Source organism: Periplaneta americana, chromosome 6 (assembly GCF_040183065.1).
Source record: "Periplaneta americana isolate PAMFEO1 chromosome 6, P.americana_PAMFEO1_priV1, whole genome shotgun sequence".
In the NCBI taxonomy this organism is placed as follows: domain Eukaryota; kingdom Metazoa; phylum Arthropoda; class Insecta; order Blattodea; family Blattidae; genus Periplaneta; species Periplaneta americana.
The window spans coordinates 157806955-157830488 of NC_091122.1; the positions used below are offsets into that span (position 1 = coordinate 157806955).

Below are 23534 nucleotides of genomic sequence, written 5' to 3' on the forward strand. Positions count from 1 at the left end.
TCAAAGATTTCAAAAAGGCATATGACTCGGTTAAGAGAGAAGTTTTGTATAATATTCTTATTGCATTTGGTATTCCCAAGAAACTAGTTCGATTAATTCTGCAGTGCTCGGGAAAAGTGACACAAGTCAGTTTCCATAAACCTTTTTTGATCATTTATTGACAACTTACGGAACATCTGCTCGCTTGGACAAAAATACATAAGTATTTCTCCCATTACAATAATTCGTACAGAAAAAATCAAATCGGCATAAACCAGTGTAAGTTGTCAATAAATTATCAAAAAAGGTTTGTGGAAACTGACTTATGTCACTTTTCCCAGGCACTGCAGAATTAAAATGTGTCTCAGTAAAACGTACAGCAGAGTCCGTATAGGTCAGTTTCTGTCAGATGCTTTTTCCAATTCACTGCAGGCTAAAGCAAGGAGATGCACTATCACGTTTACTTTTTAACTTTGCTCTAGAATATCCCATTAGGAAAGTACAGGATAACAGAGAGGGTTTGGAATTGAACGGGTTACATCAGCTCCTTGTTTATGCGGATATGCAACTTTTTGCTGGTTTTCTCAATATGTGCACCAAATATCATGCATGCAGCATTAATAGTTCCGAAGATATAAGATATTTAACTTTTTGAATGAGAATAAAGCAAAAAAAAATAAATAAATAAATTTGCAGGAAATTGCAATCAAGATTTAATGTCATTTACAACGCTGTGCATCAGAGTTTTAAAATTGGCGTTACAGTAGATAACAAAGCCATAAATACGCATTAAGTTTTATGTAATATATTTTTCACACATCAAATACGTCTAATATTTCAAAGCAAAAAAGAAATTGTTTGTAAATATATTAGTTTTCTATCATATTAAAACCTTCCCCTCTCCTTAAGTAAATGGACCATCCTCAGGACTTTACCATTGTGGGCAACTCCAGAAATCAACAGTCTATGTGGAACTCGTGTAGGAATAATAATAATGATAATAATAATAATAATAATAATAATAATAATAATAATTTAATAATAGTAATAATAATAATAATAATTTAATAATAATAATAATAATAATAATAATAATAATAATAATAATAATAATTTAATAATACTGATAATTTAATAATAATTTAATAATAATAATAATTTAATAATAATAATAATATTTTTTTACTGTTAGAATAAAGAAAAAAATTATGGTTTATTTAACGACGCTCGCAACTGTAGAGGTTATATCAGCGTGGCCGGTGTGCGGAAATTTTGTCCCTCAGGAGTTGTTTTACAAACCAGTAAGTCTACTGACATAAGTCTGTCGCATTTAAACACACTTAAATGCCATCGAACTAGGCCGGGATCGAACCCGCAACCTCGAGCACAGAAGACCAGCGCTATACAGACTACGCTACCGAGACCGACGCTAGAATAAAGATACATATTGTTTATATGTATATATATATATATATATATATATATATATATATATCACTCTAGCACCCACAGAAAGAGTAGGCCTACATACTCGTGCTCAGGGGCATTCTACATAATTTTACGGCATTTATTTAAATAACAGAATAAAATGTAAAAAGAAAAAAAAGAAAAAAAAACGGATATTACAGCAATTGAAACTTTATATTGCCTCCCTAAACAATAATTTTTAATTCATTAAATAAATTAGGAACATTAGCAATTTGAATGTTTGGTAATTTAGTTATTATCTTGTTATAGAGCCTTGGACCAAAGTTGCCACTATGATTATAAGCTACAGTTGTAGTACATTTAGGCTCTGTCAACCATATGTTGTCTGATCTTTTGGTTTTATATTTATGTGAATACAAATTAAATACGAGTTTATTACGGTTTTTATGTACAAAATTCAAAAAGATATTGTTATAAATTTGATATAGACCAAATACTTTAAATTCAGAATACAACAGTTCTAAGGGATGACCAAAATACTTATTAAGACAAGTAAAGAATGACAAGATGAAAGAAAAAGCAAAAGAAAGAAGTAAAGGCAGAAAGAAGTAAGGAATATAGGAAGGTAGATCAGAGGAAATGAATAAATAAACGAATAAATAAATAAACTAATAAACAAATAATAAATAAGTAAACAGACAGAGACAGACAGACAGAATGATTAAATTCAAAGGAGGATTAAATAAATTTACTCGGTATGTAAGCAAAAACGAAAGAAAGAACTACTGTAGGGAAAGAACAATTTATTAAATATAAAATAAATATACTATTATTTTCTATAGCAGTGTTATTGACATGAGGAATGTACTAAAAGCACACCCTCATTCTATAATACCATAGATTGCACTAATGCGTGGTAAATCATTCGTGAAGTATGGATAGTCAAGTAATTTCGTAGGATAACAAAATAGTGAATAATTTTTCTTAATCTATTGCAAAGAAAACGAACATGTTTATCCCAAAGTAACTGTTGGTCGATTTATTATTCCGAGATACTTAACTTGAGGAGATTCATTTAGAATAGGACAGTTACAACTATTAGAAGAACAAGAGCGAATCAGAAGATTTCATACCAACAGATGTTAACGAAAATGGTACAACCGTAGTTTTAGCACTATTTAAGACAAATAGGTTGGAATCAAACCAATTTTTAATCAAAGAGATGTCATTATTCTTCATAGAACATCTCGTTATTCATTATCTTTTACAGTATACATCTCGCGACAATGGAATTCCCTGTCACAAAGTATTAGGGGCTGTAAGACAATAAACACTTTTAAAAACAGCATAAAAGATAACCTTCTTAGCATTTCACTCCAATCATACTGACTTAAACTATCACTGTCTACATTGTTGCTCCTTCCTTTAGACATGCATCCTGATAGTGCTGTATTTTCAAAATTGTCTCATAATAATCTCTTTCTATTATCTAACATTATTTGAAATATATTAACATTCTATGTATTTTAGCTTAATTCTGCTACATAGTTTGAATTTCAGTGTTTAATTAATAGTTCATAGTATTTTGTTTAATTCGTAAATAACTTTTGTATACATGTAGCTCTTATCTAAATCAAATTGTTGAATTCTTTGTAAGTTCATACATATCGTCCCCCCTCTGGCAAACTAGCGAAAGTGACAAATAAGCGACCCTGCACTTAAGGTCTATATTGTACTTAGTACTTAGGAGGGACTAATGTATGTATACTTTTTGCTGGTTGAGTGGAAGAGAAGGCCTTACAGCCTTAACTCTGCCAGCTAAAATAAATCATTACTATTATTATTATTACTATTATTATTATTATCATTATTATTATTATTATTATTATTATTATTATTATTATTATTACTCTATTATTATTATTAGCATTAGGATGGGTATCATCCCAATTTTTATTCAAGTAAATAAATTATCCAGTAAGAAATAAAATCAAATACTTTCAAGAAGAAAAAAAGACAACATTACGAAAGCTGGAGGTTTTCAAACCCTGACAAAGGCACCAAAAATAAAGTCGTAACTTGTTACCTTCGAAGTGGGCGGTCTCCTTGTATAAGATGTCACAGACAATGATAAATAAAAACATCTTATAGTAAGAACAGAATGTAAGAGAAGCGGCCCAGAGTTGCAACGGTTTTAGCCCCATCCCCTTGTGCGATTCCAGCTCCAGACCTTTCATTTCCTGCTGCAGCCTGGAGAAGATGCTGCAGAAAGACACGCAGCTCCCCTTCGCCCCTATAAGATTGATAATAAAACGCTGGAAGAGGAAGGGTAAGGAAGATCCTTTCTTCTCCAGCGACACCGAACTGGAAATGTTCGTTACAATTGACGGGTTCTGGAATACCACACGCCAACCGACGTTCTCATCTTGTCGTGCACTGGAAATTGCAAAAATGTTTTTGAGACCATCCAAATGTCGTCCCCAACCTAAAGATACCCCGATTGTAATAAATGTTCAATAATTGATACGCAACCGGATTTTATAAGAATAACTTGCAAAACGGGTCGACCTCGTCGATCTAGTACTCTTGTAGGTACCGCGCCTGCCTCTGGACTCAGATGTCGCGGGATGGAAACCAGGCGGGGGGCGATGGAGTTTTGGTACGGAAAATTATGAGTGCGATTTCAATTCAATGAGGAAGTAAAACCGTTGGTATAACATTCACTATATATAAGACATCTCATACTCATGAATAAAGACGAATAACGGCGAAATCATATTATTATTTCATCCAGTTCTTCCATTATACAGTTCTCTACTCTTGGTAGCAGATGTTACCAATACAGCGAGTGTGGTGACCAGAGGCCAGACGTTTAGGCATACTTACTTACTTACTGGCTTTTAAGGAATCCGGAGGTTCATTGCCGCCCTCACATAAACCCGCCATTGATCCCTATCCTGAGCAAGATTAATCAATTCTCTATCATCATATCCCACCTCCCTCAAATCCATTTTAATATTATCTTCCCATCTACGTCTCGGCCTCCCTAAAGGTCTTTTTCCCTCCGACTTCCCAACTAACACTCTATATGCATTTATGGATTCGCCCATATGCGCTACATGCCCTGCCCATCTCAAACGTCTGGATTTAATGTTCCTAATTATGTCAGGTGAAGAATACAATGCGTGCAGTTCTGTGTTGTGTAACGTTCTCCATTCTCCTGTAACTTCATCCCTCTTAGCCCCAAATATTTTCCTAAGTACCTTATTCTCAAACACCCTTAACCTAGTTCCTCTCTCAAAGTGAGAGTCCAAGTTTCACAACCATAAAGAACAACCGGTAATATAACTGTTTTATAAATTCGAATATTCAGATTTTTTGACAACAGACTGGATGATAAAAGCTTCTCAACCGAATAATAACACGCATTTCCCATATTTATTCTGTGTTTAATTTCCTCCCGAGTACCATTTATATTTGTTACTGTTGCTTCAAGATATTTGAATTTTTCCACCTCTTCGAAGGATAAATCTCCAATTTTTATATTTCCATTTCGTACAATATTCTGGTCACGAGACATAATCATATACTTTGTCTTTTCGGGATTTACTTCCAAACCTATATCTTTACTTGCTTCCAGTAAAATTCCCGTGTTTTCCCTAATCGTTTGTCGATTTTCTCCTAACATATTCACATCATCCGCATAGACAAGCAGCTGATGTAACCCGTTCAATTCCAAGCCCTCTCTGTTATCCTGGACTTTCCTAATGGCATATTCTAGAGCAAAGTTAAAAAGTAAAGGTGATAGTGCATCTCCTTGCTTTAGCCCACAGTGAATTGGAAACCCATCTGACAGAAACTGACCTACACGAACTCTGCTGTACGTTTCACTGAGACACATTTTAATTAATCGAACTAGTTTCTTGGGAATACCAAATTCAATAAGAATATCATATAAAACTTCTCTCTTAACCGAGTCACATGCCTTAAGTTTAGGCATTATGAATCATTAAAATAGTCTGGCAAAAAGGCATTATAAATAGCTAAAATACGCAACAAAAGACAATTACAAAAACCTTGCACTAGACCCACAACCTTGCAATTTCAACAAAGGGATTTCGGCAGCAAGAAAAGCTTTGCATAAGTCGAATGCAAATTGAGATTTTCGATTCGATGTTGCAATTACTGCTGGAAGCAAAGAAATCTTCTTCCTAGTAGCCTTGGAAAGTGCATTTTTGTGTTTGGTTGTACTGATATGTTGCGATATGAAATATTTAGCTAGCTACAACAACGTCGCAATGAAAACTGAAAGAAAAATAACCGTTAAAAATAACATTAGATCCGCACTCATTGTTGCCTTGTCAAATAAACACAAGCGATAATTACAACGCTTACTGTTACACATTTTTGCACGGCAGCACTCATTGTTGCAAAGAGAATATGAACTGACTGAAAGACAATAATATACATTCGGTGAAGTCACTTTCATTGTAGCGGTTATAGAAGTAAATTAAAATATACCTGTAGGCAATTTTTAATAATAAATTAATAAATAATAGATAAACAATCAAATAAAGGCAAAAAAGCAGTTATTTTGTAAATTAGGCATTTATATTTAAAAAGCAGAAAAGGGCAACATAAAACTGTGACGTTTCAATCACAAAGGTATAATTCGTACAGATTTACTTTCAAAATGAAGATAGATTTAACACATTTAAAAAGACATTCTGCCAAAGTTCCGGTCTCTGGTGGTGACCTTTGGTAGAAAAGAGTGAGAATACATTTTTTAACAATTTATTTATTTATTTATGTATTTAAATTTAAATATACAGAATAAAGAATATAATAAACAAACAAGAGAAATAGAAATAAAATAATACAATCAATATAAAAAAGGAGATACAGTAGTATTAACAAAATTTGAGACCGAATGAGCAGCGCTCGTGTTCGGTGCCATTTCAGATATAATATTAATAGGCCTATAAGATAATATAAAATAAAATAAAATAGGAAGTAAAATTAAAATTACAGTTACAGAAATTATATAATACAATATTAACATAAGAGAAATATAGAAAATAAAATAGGAACTAAAATTTAAAACATAGCGGCAATGGAATTATATAATATAATATTAACACTAGAGAAGAATAATATCGCACGTGAAAATTAGGACAATTTTTATATATATATATTTCAAAATTATAAAATACAAATATAATTAGGTTGATTAATTCATACACATAGGCTATAAATTTATTTAATGAAATTGAAGATATTAACAATTCAATTTCTCGCTAGTCCACAAACATTCCAAATACAGTAATGTGTAAATTAATATAACATCATAGTAACTTATAAAAAATGACTTAAAAGCAGCTGTACTAATTTGGAGGAATAAATAAAATGGTTTATAGTATTGAAAACCATATAAAATGAGAATTTATGAAATGCTATGTTCAGAACTAAATTTTGGTGAAATATTTTCATTTTTTTTTTTCGTGAAAAATTAATAACATCATAGCCTATTTATTGTTAAAAATGTGACAGTGATTTCTTGAAAATTTTAAGAGTTACGGGCTAAGGTTATACAATTTTATTTTGATAATAAATCCTGCCCTACGATATTTTGAGTTTAATAAATTTAAGACAAAAATTAAGCAAATTATTTAGTATTCATGTCCCCGTTTTCTTTTTTCTTTCTTTTAATTTCAATATACTAATTTTTTAATTCAACTTAAATTCTGTTCTTGACTTGATTCTCTACTTTTATCTTCGTAATTATCTCTGTTTCTTAATAATTTTATAGGTTTTGTAATTTTATTGAAACTTCGTTACGTTCTTTAGTACAAAATAGTTATTTGTAGGAACCAGCCCCAACACGAGCTTTCCCAAACGGGTGTGCGCTACATCCATAATACATATTCATTTTGTATTTTATGTAGCCATAAATACTAAATACTTACATCACTTATTATTTTCAAACTATTCTCTCCACCATATACGTACTTACCTCATTCTCTTCGTATCACTCCTAAATTCCCTCTTTCATTGCCTCTCTCCGTATACTTATATCAACATTCCTACATTTATAATACCTCTGATATTACTCCCAGCTCACAATATTGATTCACATTAATTATCCAATTTACTCAATTTCACTACTAATTACTCTCTTTTTCCACTTCTCATTCGTTCAGATGTTCGTTCACTTTAATCCATTGCTTCCATATCTATTTTAGTACAATCTTCACGCTTTGTATGCACGTGTATGTATGTATGTATGTATGCATTCACACTGCAAATGCGTAAATACTCGGTGGCAGTGGTAACTATTTACACTCAATAAGGACAATTAATAATAAACACAATTAATAATAAATTAATAATAATACTAATAATAATTAATGCTAATAATAATAATAACGATAATATAAGAAAATTAACAAGAAGCATCCTAAATTACGTGAAACACGATCACTTAAAATAACATTTAAAGTAAATCTAATTTGTATCTTAACCCTAAGTTCGAACTAAAACCCACGAGTATGCTATGTTCATACATGCACAAGTACCTTTCAGCACTACACTCATTTCGCTGTCAACTCACTCACTGTACTGGAACTACGACAGATTTCACTGATACTATCCTTATTTCACTAACACTTCAAAAACATTTCACTGATACTGTCCTGATTTCACTAACACTTCAAAAACATTTCACTGTTCAAATATTTTGCTCTACCACTAGAAACTATAAAACTTCACTGGCACAAACATACTTCACTGACACAATACACTTCACTGACACAACACACTTCTTCACTGATACAACTCACTTGTCCACACCTGTGGAGTAACGGTCAGCGCGTCTGGCTGCGAAACCAGGTGGCCCGGGTTCGAATCCCGGTCGGGGCAAGTTACCTGATTGAGGTTTTTTCCGGGGTCTTCCCTCAACCCAATACGAGCAAATTCTGGGTAACTTTCGGTGCTGGACCCCGGACTCATTTCACCGGCATTATCACCTTCATATCATTCAGAAGGTAAATAACCTAGATGTTGATACAGCGTCGTAAAATAACCCAAAAAATATAAAAAATACAACTCACTTCACTGACACAAACTCACTTCACTGACACAACACACTTCACTGACACAACACACTTCACTGACACAATCCACTTCTTCACTGATACAACACTTCAAATAACAAAACATCAATTACACTCTTTAAATAGTGTGCATAATATACTACCATCTATTAGTAAAGTCCTTAAGCCTATTTTTAAGCCTTTATAAGTCTACAGATAAAGCATTCCAGTCCCTGATAGTACGATTGAGAAAAGAAAGCTTTCCAGTGTCCGTCCTCTGTCTTCTTTCCCTCAATTTTTATGAGTGGTCGTTCCTTGAAGAGTAATTTGGCGGCTGCAACCTATTTTTTATTTCTCTCCAGGTAGCCTCACCTCTGTACTCTGCTCTCTACTGACACTTGACACTCTCTTTTCTATTCTTATCCTATCACATTTTTTCACCTCTGACTTTTTGACACTCACTTTTTGACACTCTTCTTCCTCACTATTTCCACCGCCCTTTCTAATCCGTCCTTCATTTTTCCACATTCTTCTAATATCTTCTCAAAAACTATATCTCTTCTGTCCTGACACTCACTAATATCTGGCAGTTGTTTCGTTCCTTTGTTAGTTCCTACCACATCATCTCTTTCATTTCTTCCCTTTATCTTGTCTATGCTTCTGACCTCAGACACTTCCAGCTATTTTCATACTCTTTCCTCAGCAGTAGAAAAAACAAGAGGTCATAATAATAAAGATAAAGCAATAATTTTTTTCTTTGTCAGTTTGCCTTCATATCGACTTACAATCAAATGTGATATAGAGAAGAGTAGACACTAACAACAGGCTCACTTTACAAGCTTCCTTCATTTTGTGATTAGCACGCCATAAAGTCACTGCTGAAACAACACAGGACAGGAGGTAACAAGGGCCCAAACACATGGTGTCATTGAGAGATGAACTATCAACGACAAAAATCGAACCAAGGCGAAGGAGAAGAACCGTACCTCCGAAGCAAATTTTCCTGAGTAAAAAGTGGTATGCTCTGTCGTATGAGAAATTTTTCCTTTTTCGTATTATTAAATAAAGTTTCTTGTGCCCACAGAGAGTTTGCTCAGCGACGGAGATAAATTTATTTTATTTAACTTTTCTACCCGTATCTGTTAAAGTAAACTCGTAAACAAACTATGTGAAACAAAACAATTTATAGAGACGAATTGTCGAGAGACCAGAAAGCAATATTCGGAATTAACTGTGGAACATCAGGAACAGCAATTCGAAAGGAAAACGTAAGATTGAATACCAAACATCATTTGTTCAAAAGGGTTTTTCGTCATAAATATTTAATTTATATATGCCTACGCGTATGTTATACGAGCTACACACTTCTCATCTTAAAGACGACACTCAATATCTCAGAAAATGTTTTTCCTATTCCATGCATTTTCATGTAATATTTAGATTTTATTTCATACGTAAATAGAGAAGTTTTGTCCAAAATTTCTTGGAATTTTGTTCAGTAAGTTTTTTTTTTAATATGATAACCCTACGTTTAAAATATAAAAAAATAGCTGAATAAAATTTGTACCTCCAATGACAACAATGCTAGAATAATTCCAATGCGTAAAATTATTTAAATAGCCATTAATAATGCACTGAAAAATTTGCTTGAATTCGGTTAATATTTTACTATTAAAACATAAAAATTGTAAAATTGAATATTTGAGAAAGAGAAGTAGTCTATGAAGTATCACAAATATGAACGTCTCTATTATACACATAGAGAAAATATTTTTTTACCAATTTACAATTTGCATTTGGCTAAATAATTTTGGAATATCAAACTAGACATCCTAAGACATCCATTGACAGACATAAAAACATTTGCTCCCTAAAATTCAATTTTCAGGTTTTGGCTATCCCCTTGAAATTAGCTATTATTTTCAGTACTAATTACGGTAGTCACGTGCTACTTTACTGGCTATGGACTAGAATGTCCCGGGTTCGATCCCGGCTGTTGGCGGGATTAGGGCCTACTCTCGTTACCAAACTTCCAGAACTTCCAGTCCAGGTGTTCACTCAGCTTCCCGTCATTATGAGTACCGGTCTTCTTCTGTGATATTACTGGCTACTAATATGGAAGAAAAGTGTTAGTATTTTATTAAACGAATGGACGACAGAGTCAATTTATTTTCGCCAGAATCTACGCAGAAATGTTTTCGCTACAACAGATTCCTGCTTAGTTTTCGCTCACAATTGTTTTCTACATCGATTAACCCACAAATGTTTCCGAATTCGATTTCACCCACAATAGTTTTTACTTCGACTTTACACACAATTCTTTCCGACTTCCACTTCACCCATATTATTTCCTATATCGATTTCACCTACAACTGTTTCCGACTTAGATTTCACCCACAAATGTTTCCAACTTCAACTTTACCACATGTCTTCTACTTCTACTACTCACCCACTTGCTTCCATCTTTCACTTCACCCTCAATAATGTCTTGTTTCCATCTTTCACATCACGCACAACAGCTTCCACCTTTTACTTAACCAACAACAGTTTCCACCTTCCACTTCACGCACAGATCTAATTGTTTTCACCTTACACTTCACCTATAATTGTTTCTATCTTCCATTTCACCCACAATTGTTTACACATCACGCATAGGCCTAATTGTTTTCATCTTCCACTTTACCCAAAATTCTTTTCATTTTCCTCACCAACATTGTTTCCACCTTCCACTTCACCCACAATTGTTTCCACTTTCCACTTCATTCACAATTGTTTCCTCCATCTAATCCATCGACAATAATTGTTTCCACCTTGCACTTCACCCACAATAATTGTTTCCAACTTCCACTTCCTCCACAATTGTTTCAACTTTCCATACCACACACACTTGTTTCCAACTTCCACCTCCTCCACAATTGTTTCAACCTTCCATATCACTCACAATTGTTTCCAACTTCCACTTTCTCCACAATTTCAACCTTCCATATCATTCACAATTGTTTCCACTTTCCACTTCATTCACAATAATTGTTTCCACCTTACACTTCATTCACAATTGTTTTCATCTTCTACTTCCTCCACAATTGTTTTAACCTTCCATATCACCCACAATTGTTTCCACTTTCCACTTCATTCACAATAATTTTTTCCACCTTACACTTCATCCACAATTGTTTCCATCTTCCATTTCCTCCACAATTGTTTCAACGTTCCATATCACCCACAATTTTTTCCACTTTCCACTTAATCCAAAATGCTTGTTTCCACCTTAGACTTCACCCACAATTGTTTCCATCTTCCATTTCCTCCACAATTGTTTCAACCTTCCATATCACCCACAAATGTTTTCACTTTCCACTTCATCCACAATAATTGTTTCCACCTTACACTTCATCCACAATTGTTTCCATCTTCCACTTCCTCCACAATTGTTTCAATCTTCCATATCACCCACAAATGTTTCCACTTTCCACTTCATCCACAATAATTGTTTCCACCTTACACTTCATCCACAATTGTTTCCATATTCCACTTCCTCCACAATTGTTTCAACCTTCCATATCACCCACAATTGTTTCCACTTCATCTACAATAATTGTTTCCACCTTACACTTCATCCACAATTGTTTCCATATTCCACTTCCTCCACAATTGTTTCAACCTTCCATTTCACCCACAATTGTTTCCACTTTCCACTTCATCCACAATAATTGTTTCCACCTTACACTTCATCCACAATATTGTTTCCATCTTCCACTTCCTTTACAATTGTTTCAACCTTCCACATCACCCATAATTGTTTCCACCTTCCACTTCATTTACAATTTCTTCCCACTTTTACTTCACCTATAATTGATTCCTACTTCGATGTCACCGACAATAGTTTTTACTTCGACTTTTCCCACAATTGCTTCTCAATTCCACTGCTTTTTTCGACTTACACTTCACTCAAAACTGTTTAATACTTCGACTTCACCCGCATTTGTTTCCCACTTTTATTTCACCAACAATCTCTTCATATTCCGCCTTCACCCAGAATTGCTTCCGACTCCGACTTCACTCAGAATTGTCTCCGACTTCATCCAGAATTTCTCCCGAGCATTTCTGCCGAAAAGTACAAATACTTCCGACTCCATTTCACCAAGTATTGTTCCCGACTCCATCCCATATTTCTGCTGACTGCTATACAAATTATTCCTACTCCGTTTCCAAACTGACTTTCTTCGAATCCAACTGTATCTCGAACTGCTGCCGACTGTTTCAGTCCAGAATTTCTTCAGACTTTTTAATTCATCCATAATTACTTTTGACACCAATTCCACAGTCCTGTTGAGAACGCTCATTTCTCATACATTCCCGTTTGGTTAATATTAAGTTCGATTATATTAGCTTAGTGATTGCGATTGCTTAAAATTAACCTGTACCCTGCCAAACACTGGCCAATCACTCTATTACAGATCATAATCCTGAGTGGCAATAGTCTCTGCGCCAAAATTCCAAACTATTCTGAATACCGTTCATTGTACTCTACAATGAGTAGGCCTACATGTGCTATGCATGTATTTTTTTATTTTAATAGGTTATTTTAGGACGCTTTATCAACATCTTAGGTTATTTAGCGTCTGAATGAGATGAAGGTGATAATGTCTGTGAAATGAATCCGGGGTTCAGCACCGAAAGTTACCCACATTTACTCATATTGAGTTGAGGGAAAACCCCGGAAGAAACCGCAATCAGGTAACTTGCCCCGACCGGAAATCGAACCCGGGCCACCTGGTTTCGCGGCCAGACGCATTAACTGTTACTCCACAGGTGTGTATGCTATGTATGTATGTATGTATGTATGTATGTATGTATGTGTGTATGTATGTATGTATGTATGTATGTATGTATGTATGTATGTATGTACGTATGCCTTTTTTTGAGCAGCATGTTCCATTACAAATGGAAAGTAATACTACATGCCTAGGTTTACCTTCAAGTACATAATCCATTTACATTATATATTATTATGTTGCCATTCTAGATTAAATATGGACTAGTGTAGTTCATCTACTATGTGTAACTGCCAAGATAATAATGGTACTTCTTAATCTGTATGTACGTATGTGTGTATGTATGCATGCATACGTTTGTACGACTGTATGTATGTATGTATGCATGCATACGTTTGTACGACTGTATGTATGTATGTATGTATGTATGTATATATGTATGTATGCATGTGTGAATACAGTACGCTTGGCGAGTTTTGTTTGTATACGTGCGTTTATTTGAATTAAGAAATTATTAGCGTTTTCTTTTGTGCAAGTAATTTTTTATAAAAAACTATTTAATATACATATTTACTATACATGATATATATAAAGGCTGAGAATGTTATATAATGTCACTTGAAGATATTGTAAAAGATATTTGTCAATTGTACTCACCTAACTGACGCAATACTGGATAGCCTTCAGGATCTGCAAACAGATAATGTACCACTTACGTCAGCTGATACGGATAAAACGTAACAGAAAATTTCAACCAAGCAACCAATTAATTTCCATGCAATAGTAACAAACACTGACAAGTTTATAAAGAGACAGATAGTACTTCATAAAGAAAATAATTCTCTAAGCTTACATCGATGTTTCAAAGAGGCACTGAATAAAATAGAAAAATCGTGTAGAACAGAAATAAATTTTTAATTAGCCTACCCGAGGCTTAAGCATGGGAACTCCCTGTTACTAAGCACGAAAACAACGGCTTGCAGGGCTACATTCTCACAAGGAAAGTCACGCGGTGTTTGTAAACACTTTGAAAAGAGTAGTCCACAACCACTGATAGCCCTACGTAGGATTTATTGATCTCTTTATTGGTCTTATACGTGGGCGTAATGGATATGGATTTACATAAAAATAGACCTAATTTAGGCCTAACTCCAAGACAGTCTCCGTTCAATGTTCTTTTATGACCGGATTATCACACATTACGATGCATACTACCATTCAACCCCCCTTTCAAAAACGGTTTTCAAAGGTTAGTAATCTCTATGGTCTTAAATATAAATTATTTTTATTTTATTTTTAATTTGAAAATGACTGGGGTTCAAGCTATGGCTTAACAGCAAATTTTGCGTAAACGTCACACCGACAAGTTAAATGCTGGCGATCTTTTTCGAATTTTCTCGGCCTTTGTGAATCCTACTCTGCGTAGTCCCTAGTCCTTCTTCTGTTTTCGATAGTTTTTTACTTTTGTGCGGCAGTCTCAACATCGTGTGACGTAAGGTACAATTTTATGAAATATTTTTGAAAATTACTTGTTTTATTTCTTCACAATTCATTTATTTATTTATTATTTTTGATTACTTAATTTTCTTATGTATTTATTTCTTTATTTCTATCCCTATTTATTTCTTTATTTCTTTGCTTCTTTCTTTCTTTCCTTCTCTCTCTCTCTCTCTCTCTCTCTCTCTCTCTCTCTCTAATTGTTCGCTTGCTCGCTTGTTTCTTTGTTTATTTATTTATTTATTTAATCAGAAATCACTACATTCTTATTATGTTCACATAAAAATAATAACTGTATTACCATTGACAATAATACTTAAATAAAAAATCATTAAGCAAGTTAATGAGCTCGCATATAATGAAATATTGATTAAAATTAGAGTTCTCTTAAGCTGGGTTGCAAGAAAACAGACCTATAAATAATGTATTCCTTCATTAGTTAGTGGACCTTTGAAGTTAGTGGATTGTCGGGTTGTAGAAGAGGAATTTAACGGGCCACTAGTTATTGGATCGTTAACCAAGCATCTTTGGATTTCACAAGTGACGCAATAGTACGTGAATGAATAAAAAGTGAATATCGGCTGCTTGACTGATGTGAGAAATTACTTTTATTGTTGTTAAAATTTTCAATAAATTTAGACTAATATGAAACAGAAAGAAATCAGGAACAGAAGTTTCAGTCAGAATGATAAATATGTCTATTTGTTAGGCTATTAGAAATAGCGCACGAGTGCACTGATTTTATAGAAAATAAAAAGGTAAACTACAGAGCACATAACCTCGTCGTCAGACGATGAACTAGAGTCTGTAACAAAGAAATAAATAATTTCGCTAATAGAAAAATTAATTAATAAATAAGTAAGTAAATAAATAAATAAACACATAAGTAAATAAATAAGTAATCAAATTACCGTATATCGAGGCTAAGAAGAGATACCTCATATCTACAAAATTGGTAATTTAGTTTAACTACATTATTACTATTTAGATTAACCACATTATTATTATTATGTTCACAAAATTGGACAGTGTACTAATATTTTGTTCTCGAATAGAAGATCTTGCAAAGCAGAAACATTTATAAGAAGTCTGTCTTACTTACTTACAAATGGCTTTTAAGGAACCCGAAGGTTCATTGCCGCCCTAACATAAGCCAGCCAGCGGTCCCTATCCTGTGCAAGATTAATCCAGTCTCTATCATCATACCCCACCTCCCTCAAATCCATTTTAATATTATCCTCCCATCTACGTCTCGGCCTCCCTAAAGGTCTTTTTCCCTCCGGTCTCCCAACTAACACTCTATATGCATTTCTGGATTCGCCCATACGTGCTACATGCCCTGCCCATCTCAAACGTCTGGATTTAATGTTCCTAATTATGTCAGATGAAGAATACAATGCGTGCAGTTCTGTGTTGTGTAACTTTCTCCATTCTCCTGTAACTTCATCCCGCTTAGCCCCAAATATTTTCCTTAGCACCTTATTCTCAAACACCCTGAACCTATGTTCCTCTCTCAGAGTGAGAGTCCAAGTTTGACAACCATACAGAAGAACCGGTAATATAACTGTTTTATAAATTCTAACTTTCAGATTTTTGGACAGCAGACTGGATGATAAGAGCTTCTCAACCGAATAATAACACGCATTTCCCATATTTATTCTGCGTTTAATTTCCTCCCGAGTGTCATTTATATTTGTTACTGTTGCTCCAAGATATTTGAATTTTTCCACCTCTTCGAAGGATAAATTTAAGAAAATAATTTCTAAAACAGTTTTTTTTATTTACCTGCAAATGTACAGATACGAGGTATCACTTTTTAGCCATAGATATGCAATATTATTTTACTATCGTGTATATAGGCCTACATACAAAATATCGCATGCCTGAATCTCATACAGGTAACATTACGATTAATCAAAATGTATAAACTACTCGCTAATACACAAAATGTACGTAAGATGTCTGTCTAACAGAGGAATAAATATTATTATACTCGTATGAGGGAAATCAAATCTCTAAATTAGTGAATACTTTAACGGACCAATAACATTGAAGATGTTTCTTGCAACGCGTCTTTCGAACTTAATGGTCCGTTAGGGGCAACTCACCATGAGACATAGTAATTAATTTACAGAAGGAAAAAGTTACTATAAAATGTGCTACTTAACTTTAGCATTATCAATATATTTTTGTAACGTGGATTACCTAGGTTGGGCAAAAATTTCCCACCAAATTGAATTTAAAAATATTACTTCTAGTATAACCAAAAATTGTATTATTGTATTACCACAGTTTAGTATATAGCCTACAATCACGAAGCTCAAAGTCCACACCTGTGGAGTAACGGTTAGCACGTCTGGCCGCGAAACCAGGTGGCCCGGGTTCGATTCCTGGTCGGGACAAGTTACTTGGTTGAGGTTTTTTCCGGGGTTTCCCTCAACCCAATAAGAGCAAATGCTGGATAACTTTCGGTGCTGGACCCCGGATTCATTTCACCGGCATTATCACCTTCATCTCATTCAGACGCTAAATAACCTAAGCTGTTGATAAAGCGTCGTAAAATAACCTACTAAAATTTAAAAAAAAAAAAAACGAAGCTCAATACATAGTAAATATGCAAACATTAGATAGTTGCTCACCACTAGGGTCACTAATATCGCCTCATTACAGGCAATGCAAAATAGTACCGGCACAGTATATTGTTTCTAGCACCCTCAAAACTCAAGCTTCGTGACTGTATACAGTATAGTAGACTGTGGTATTACTGTATTATCATTGAACAATTGTCTTGTTTTTTTTTTTTAAGATTTACAATACATTCAATTAAATTTTATCTACAGTAATGTCACAACAGGTCTGAGATTTGCAAATATCTCCACGAGCGAAGCAAGTAAACTTATTTGGAAAATCTCAGATTTCGAGTGACATTTATTAGGACTATTTCGTGAATAAAATAAAAATGTAAATAATATATCTCTAAAATGCGCTCACAAAATGTTAATAACGGTATAGGCCATTTATGAATACTTAAATCTATTCAGACCTATTGGGCGAGTAGTAAGGTACACTGCACACATCCTTTACTGCAACTCTTGGCTGTGCGACCTGAAGGTTTTTAAAGCCTGTGTGATGAATCTTGTCTCACTGTGAAAAGAGAGAGAAAGGAGATGTCTTACCTCGTCTGTGTTGTTATTGCGATGGGGGGAGTGAAGCGATGCCAGTGGCGGAAGGAACTAGTTGATACATTCTGTAGTCCAAAATAAAGTAACAAAATATCTCTCTTCGTACTGTGTAGTTCCGTCACTGAGCTTGTCTTTCAAGAAACTGAGTTCCGGTAGCCTGTACAATAACAAGATTTTGAAAGGAATTCTGAAAATTTACAACCCTCCTATAATCTCCACCCTCATTTGAAGGGACTTGGTTTTATTGCACTGAGACAAGATAAACCTTACCAGGTATAGTAATAACATTAGCATTGGCTTATAGTGTTGTTACGATAAGTTTTTGAAATTTTATTATCTTTTGTTTTACAACTGATCCCCGGACGGGTTCACATACTCGTTGCAGAGAAAGATGTAGGCTATTCTATGTCGAAAGTCGTTACGTAAAATATAAACGAAAAATAATATTAAAAATAATTACCAGTGCTGTTAACAGACATTCCACAGTCAGTGTCGGTTTTTTACACGAGAAACTGAACTTCAAGTCTGCGAATCCAAGTAAATTTGGGTGAATGAATTCAGTGTTGGATGTCAGTTTTTACGAGATACTCCCGGTATCCATGCCAGAATTTCACGATTTCTCAATTAATCACTATTTTTATCAGTCAGGTGTTAACGTATACATCCATCTTCCACAGTATATCACAGTCAAGTTGAAAACGGCTAAGTGATCTACAATTTGAGCGCTTTGCTCCTAAAAGTGTACGTTATATTAATGGGAATTGAAATATCCGCCAATGGACCTTTGAACTAAAAAAAAAAAAAACGGAGGAGGAAAATTGTTCGTCCCGGTAGAAATGCGTACATCCTGGGAAATGAACCTTTGGAACACGGTGCATCTGATACTACACGGGTCAGTTCTGTCAAAGCTGGGCTCTTGCACGATATGTGCAGAGGGGTTTGGCGTCACCGACTTACACACGCTGAGGCAGTCTGGAGCCGATCGACGGCCATTGCCCAGTTCACAGAATCGTTACGTTGAAAAATTAATTTACGTTGTTACTAACTTCTTATTACTAAATAGGCCTATTACATAGAGTTATTATTATAAGTAAACATATACAAGCACATACATAGGTCTACATAAAAAGTGTAAAAATGAAGAGTGTTATCCCAAAACGCGTTCAGTCCATTTTTATGAAATTTTTGTCCACAGGCCTACGGACTGAGTGACTTTTCAAGTCGCATGCACAATAACACAAACTTCTAGACAAGGACTGGCACTGTTTCGGAAGAAAACAAGCTTAAAATATAATAATTATTGAGGTCTCAAACTTAACTTTAAAAATGGTCAAATGGACTGAGCGAGTTTCGGGATCACATTCTTCAAATGTATAATAATAAATTATTATTATTTATTTATTTATTTATTATTAATATTTGTGTGCTGAACAATAGCCAGAGGCCAAAATAATAATAATAATAATAATAATAATAATAATAATAATAATAATAATAATAAAGACAAAGTATATGATTATGTCTGATGACGAGAATATTGTACGAAATGGAAATATAAAAATTGGAAATTTATCTTTTGAAGAGGTGGAGAAGTTCAAATATCTAGGAGCAACAGTAACAAATATAAATGATACTCGGGAGGAAATTAAACACAGAATAAATATGGGAAATGCCTGTTATTATTCGGTTGAGAAACTTTTATTATCCAGCATGCTGTCGAAAAATCTGAAAGTTAGAATTTATAAAACAGTTATATTACCGGTCGTTCTGTATGGTTGTGAAACTTGGACTCTCATTTTGAGAGAGGAACAGAGATTAAGGATGTTTGAGAATAAGGTGCTTAGGAAAATATTTGGGGCTAAGAGGGATGAAGTTACAGGAGAATGGAGAAAGTTACACAACACAGAAGTGCACGCATTGTATTCTTCACCTGACATAATTAGGGACATTAAATCCAGACGTTTGAGATGGGCAGGGCATGTAGCACGTATGGGCGAATCCAGAAATGCATATAGAGTGTTAGTTGAGAGGTCGGAGGGCAAAAGATCTTTGGGGAAGTCGAGACGTAGATGGGAGGATAATATTAAAATGGATTTGAGGGAGGTGGGATATGGTGATGGAGACTGGATTAATCTTGCTCAGGCTAGGGACCAATAGCGGGCTTATGTGAGAGCGGAAATGAACCTCCGGGTTCCTTAAAAGCTAGTAAGTAAGTAAGTAACTGTGCAATTTTTTTTGCGTGCATCGCTATTACCAACAAATGGGACATTATGTTCAATGCACTTTACGGGAGTGCCTTCGCATTCATATCTATCAGACCACCGTGAGAAGATGAAACTCCAAATTATGTTCGCATATGCCAGGGATTGAATCTCACAATCAGGTTCTTTGATGGGAAACAGTCTGCTTACTTCGCTACGGCTCCCCCGTCACAACAATGCTTACCAGACCGAAATAATACAACGAAACCAAGTCTTAACGTCTTCAGCAACTCCAAATTACAGTGTATATGGGCAGTGACGTCACGGAGTCGCCGTGCAATTAGTCATGGAAGGAAAGTCTAGGTGTAGTTGCAGTGTGCAGTAGGTCGTCGTACCCTGTGGGAGGCACGGTTTGTCCTAGGTTATGGAGTTGCCCCTCTAAGTAGGTCGCAAGTACATCGGTTCTTTGTCTGCACTCCCGGCCTAGGTCATGTTTGTTTGTGCTGTTCATGTTGCAACGATAACAGGGAAAGAGAGCATCATGCAGGGGCTCTTTCGAGGTGGAGGTGAGCAGAGGTGGGCTAAGGTATTGCTCACGACTCGAGAAGTCCTTACTTCGAATCTCTGCTGAGATAGTGGCGTGTATCTCTGTCTGTAAAAGAAGAGTTAATTGATAGGCCTATATTTGTTTAAGTAAATGGATGAAAGTAATTTTTTTAGGTTCTTGCCTTTAATTGTGTCTGAACTCCACCCAGTAATGAATTCAGGGGGTGGCTCGGAGAGGGAATTTTTTTTCTCGGATTCCAGAATGTCCTCCACTCCCGGAGATTTCAAACTTTTTAAATTAAAATATGTAGTGATTACAGTATTTTGTTGCAACTTGATATTACAATTCAGTAACTAAACTAAATTTTATTACGTAGACTTTCAAGTAATTGTTTCTAAATCAAGATGTAAAAGTATAACTAGGCAAAATGATCTTTGTAGTAACAATGAAATGCGATCCCTAATATTTTTTTAATGAATATAAAAAATATGGGGAAGGAGTACATATATAGAAAATATGAATATGAAAGAAAGATTTGGACTAGCCTGGTTCAGACTGGGGATTTGGAAATTAAGAAGTAATAGAGGCAATATACCTCAAGGCACGTGCCCATAATGTGGACGGAGAGAAGATTACATTCACATCGTTCTTGAATGTCAAAATACAAAAGATATGCGGATGAAATTTATAAATGAAAAGTTCCTACAAATAAATAAAGAAATAGCTATAAAAAAACTGTTGAATAATAATAACACAAAATTGCAAAAGCAATTAGGTTTATATCTTTTTTGACTAAAAAAAATAGAATGGAAAGAATAAATGAAATAGAATTGAATGAAAAAAAAGAAAATAAATAAATATATAAATGAAGAAAGAAATAGGAAGGTGAACAAATACTGATTGTAACTACATATTAGAATGAGTTGAGTCTTGCACAGAACTAAAAGCAAGTGCAAAATAAAACAAAAAAAAATTTGTTTATTAAATATGTAAATTGTAGAAATTGTATTTAAATAATATTATATCTTTGTGTAAAAAATTATTATAAAGTGTGTAATGTAAGGATTCAATTGATTACTTGTACGTACTTTATCTGTGATCTATAATATAATAAATATCATATCATATATCATATCAAGTAATTGTTTCCTTGAGGGTTGGTGGTCTACCAACTGATCTTGAATTTTTGCAGTTAATTTTGAGTGTTCAGGTAAGTCTATAAGTAATATTAAATACAATTTATAAAGTGTTGTATTGTAATGTTAATGATTTATATGCGTACTACAATATTGTACGATTTTAATAATGAACATTTCTTTCCTTCTTTCTTTCTTTCTTTCTCCCTCTCTCTCTCTCTCTTTTTCTTTCTTTCTTTCTTTCTTTCTTTCTTTCTTTCTTTCTTTCTTTCTTTCTTTCTTTCTTTCACCTTAGTTTAACCTCTCCCATTTAATTATGAACATACAACACAAAAATGCTGGTTTTATTAGTAAGTGAAGGATCGAAGTGTGTCTTTTAAAATGTTTTTAACTTTTTAAATTTGATTCAATTTTTTTAGCATTCATCTTTAATATTGTTTTAACAATTCCACTCTATTATATTAAAGTCAAATGCCATACAATTGAAGTTAACATATTTAAAATTACATATTTCTGATGATGTCACAATGGTGACGAAAACGTTCATACAAATTGTAAAATATGTAATATAAAGAGTTCCACTCTATGATATGATAAGTCAATGAAAGAAATATAACAAAACAGTTATTTGACCTTGAATGGTTGAAATTTAAATTGTCTGAATTTTCAGTCTTGATTGCTACAGTTAAGTCCAGTGTGCTGTGTTCTTATTGGTGTAGTTCTCAGTGTCTGGACATTTACACCTGGAGAAAATCTTCTTCTTGCGGATCTGATACGTTCCACGAGGGATAAATTTAAAAAAATCAGCAAACTGAAAACACCCCTTTCGAAATTCCTATACGAGTTTCAGCTGTAAAATAAAACCTGAATAGAAAATACAAGGTATAGTACAGTATAGTACAGAAAAACAGCTTCCAGAATAGTATAAAACTGCATTTGAAATAATATTTTTAGTTCACCGTTATAAAGAAACTGTTACCATGCCTGACCATGAAACGAGCAGCTCTGGGTTCAAATTCTGCTTCAGGGTTTTTCCGCGGCTTTCCCTCAATCCATTAAGAGCAAATGCGGGGTAACGTTTGAAACTGAAACCTGGACTCATTTCGCTGGCATTATCATCTGTATTTCATTCAGACGCTATGGTCCGTTTCAGGAATCTGTGGAGTAACTTCACGCATATGGGGGCGATGTCTATCTGTGCAGGAGTGTATTGCGGGCAGCATCAGCTCGAGTCCGCTAAGGGGTAAGATGCTCGTGGTAGAAGGTAGGGTTCAGATAGAAATTATCCCCTCCTGCAAGCGATTGCTCGCTTCGTTCAAGCAATGCCTCCCCCCAGAGCAGTCATTGGCCCTAGCCCTCCCACATACCACTTGCGCAGAGGTCTTGTTTTGTCTTTCTACTCTACAGATGCCTGGGAGGGACCATAGATAACGATAGCAGTTATAAAGCGTCGTAAAATAAACCAATTAAGAAGTAATAAATCCTCCTGTCGTATAGATGAATCGCACCTATTTGAATTAAATATTTACGCTCTTGCATATCAACTAAACTTGCAGACCAAATATAAACGTTCTGTCTTCGACTTCCATCATCATACTGGATTGCTGTGATAGAGGAACCACAGGCGGTTGGCGTGTTTGTGTGCTGATTCGGAGTTGACTCGGGCGAGGGTTCGATACCTGCTTCGGCCGATTACTA

The 23534-nt window shown here is 34.5% G+C and overlaps 1 protein-coding gene across 8 annotated transcripts in view; it reads right to left on the minus strand.

Annotated features, from left to right (window-relative positions):
- Nucleotides 1-23534, minus strand: part of LOC138701967 (uncharacterized) — a 1800590-nt gene that overhangs the window by 935506 nt on the left and 841550 nt on the right. For all 8 annotated transcript variants that reach the window (XR_011332758.1, XR_011332755.1, XR_011332753.1 and 5 more), the window contains one exon: nt 13931-13963. The gene's annotated coding sequence lies outside the window, so the exon portion shown is untranslated. The remainder of the gene's footprint in view (nt 1-13930; nt 13964-23534) is intronic.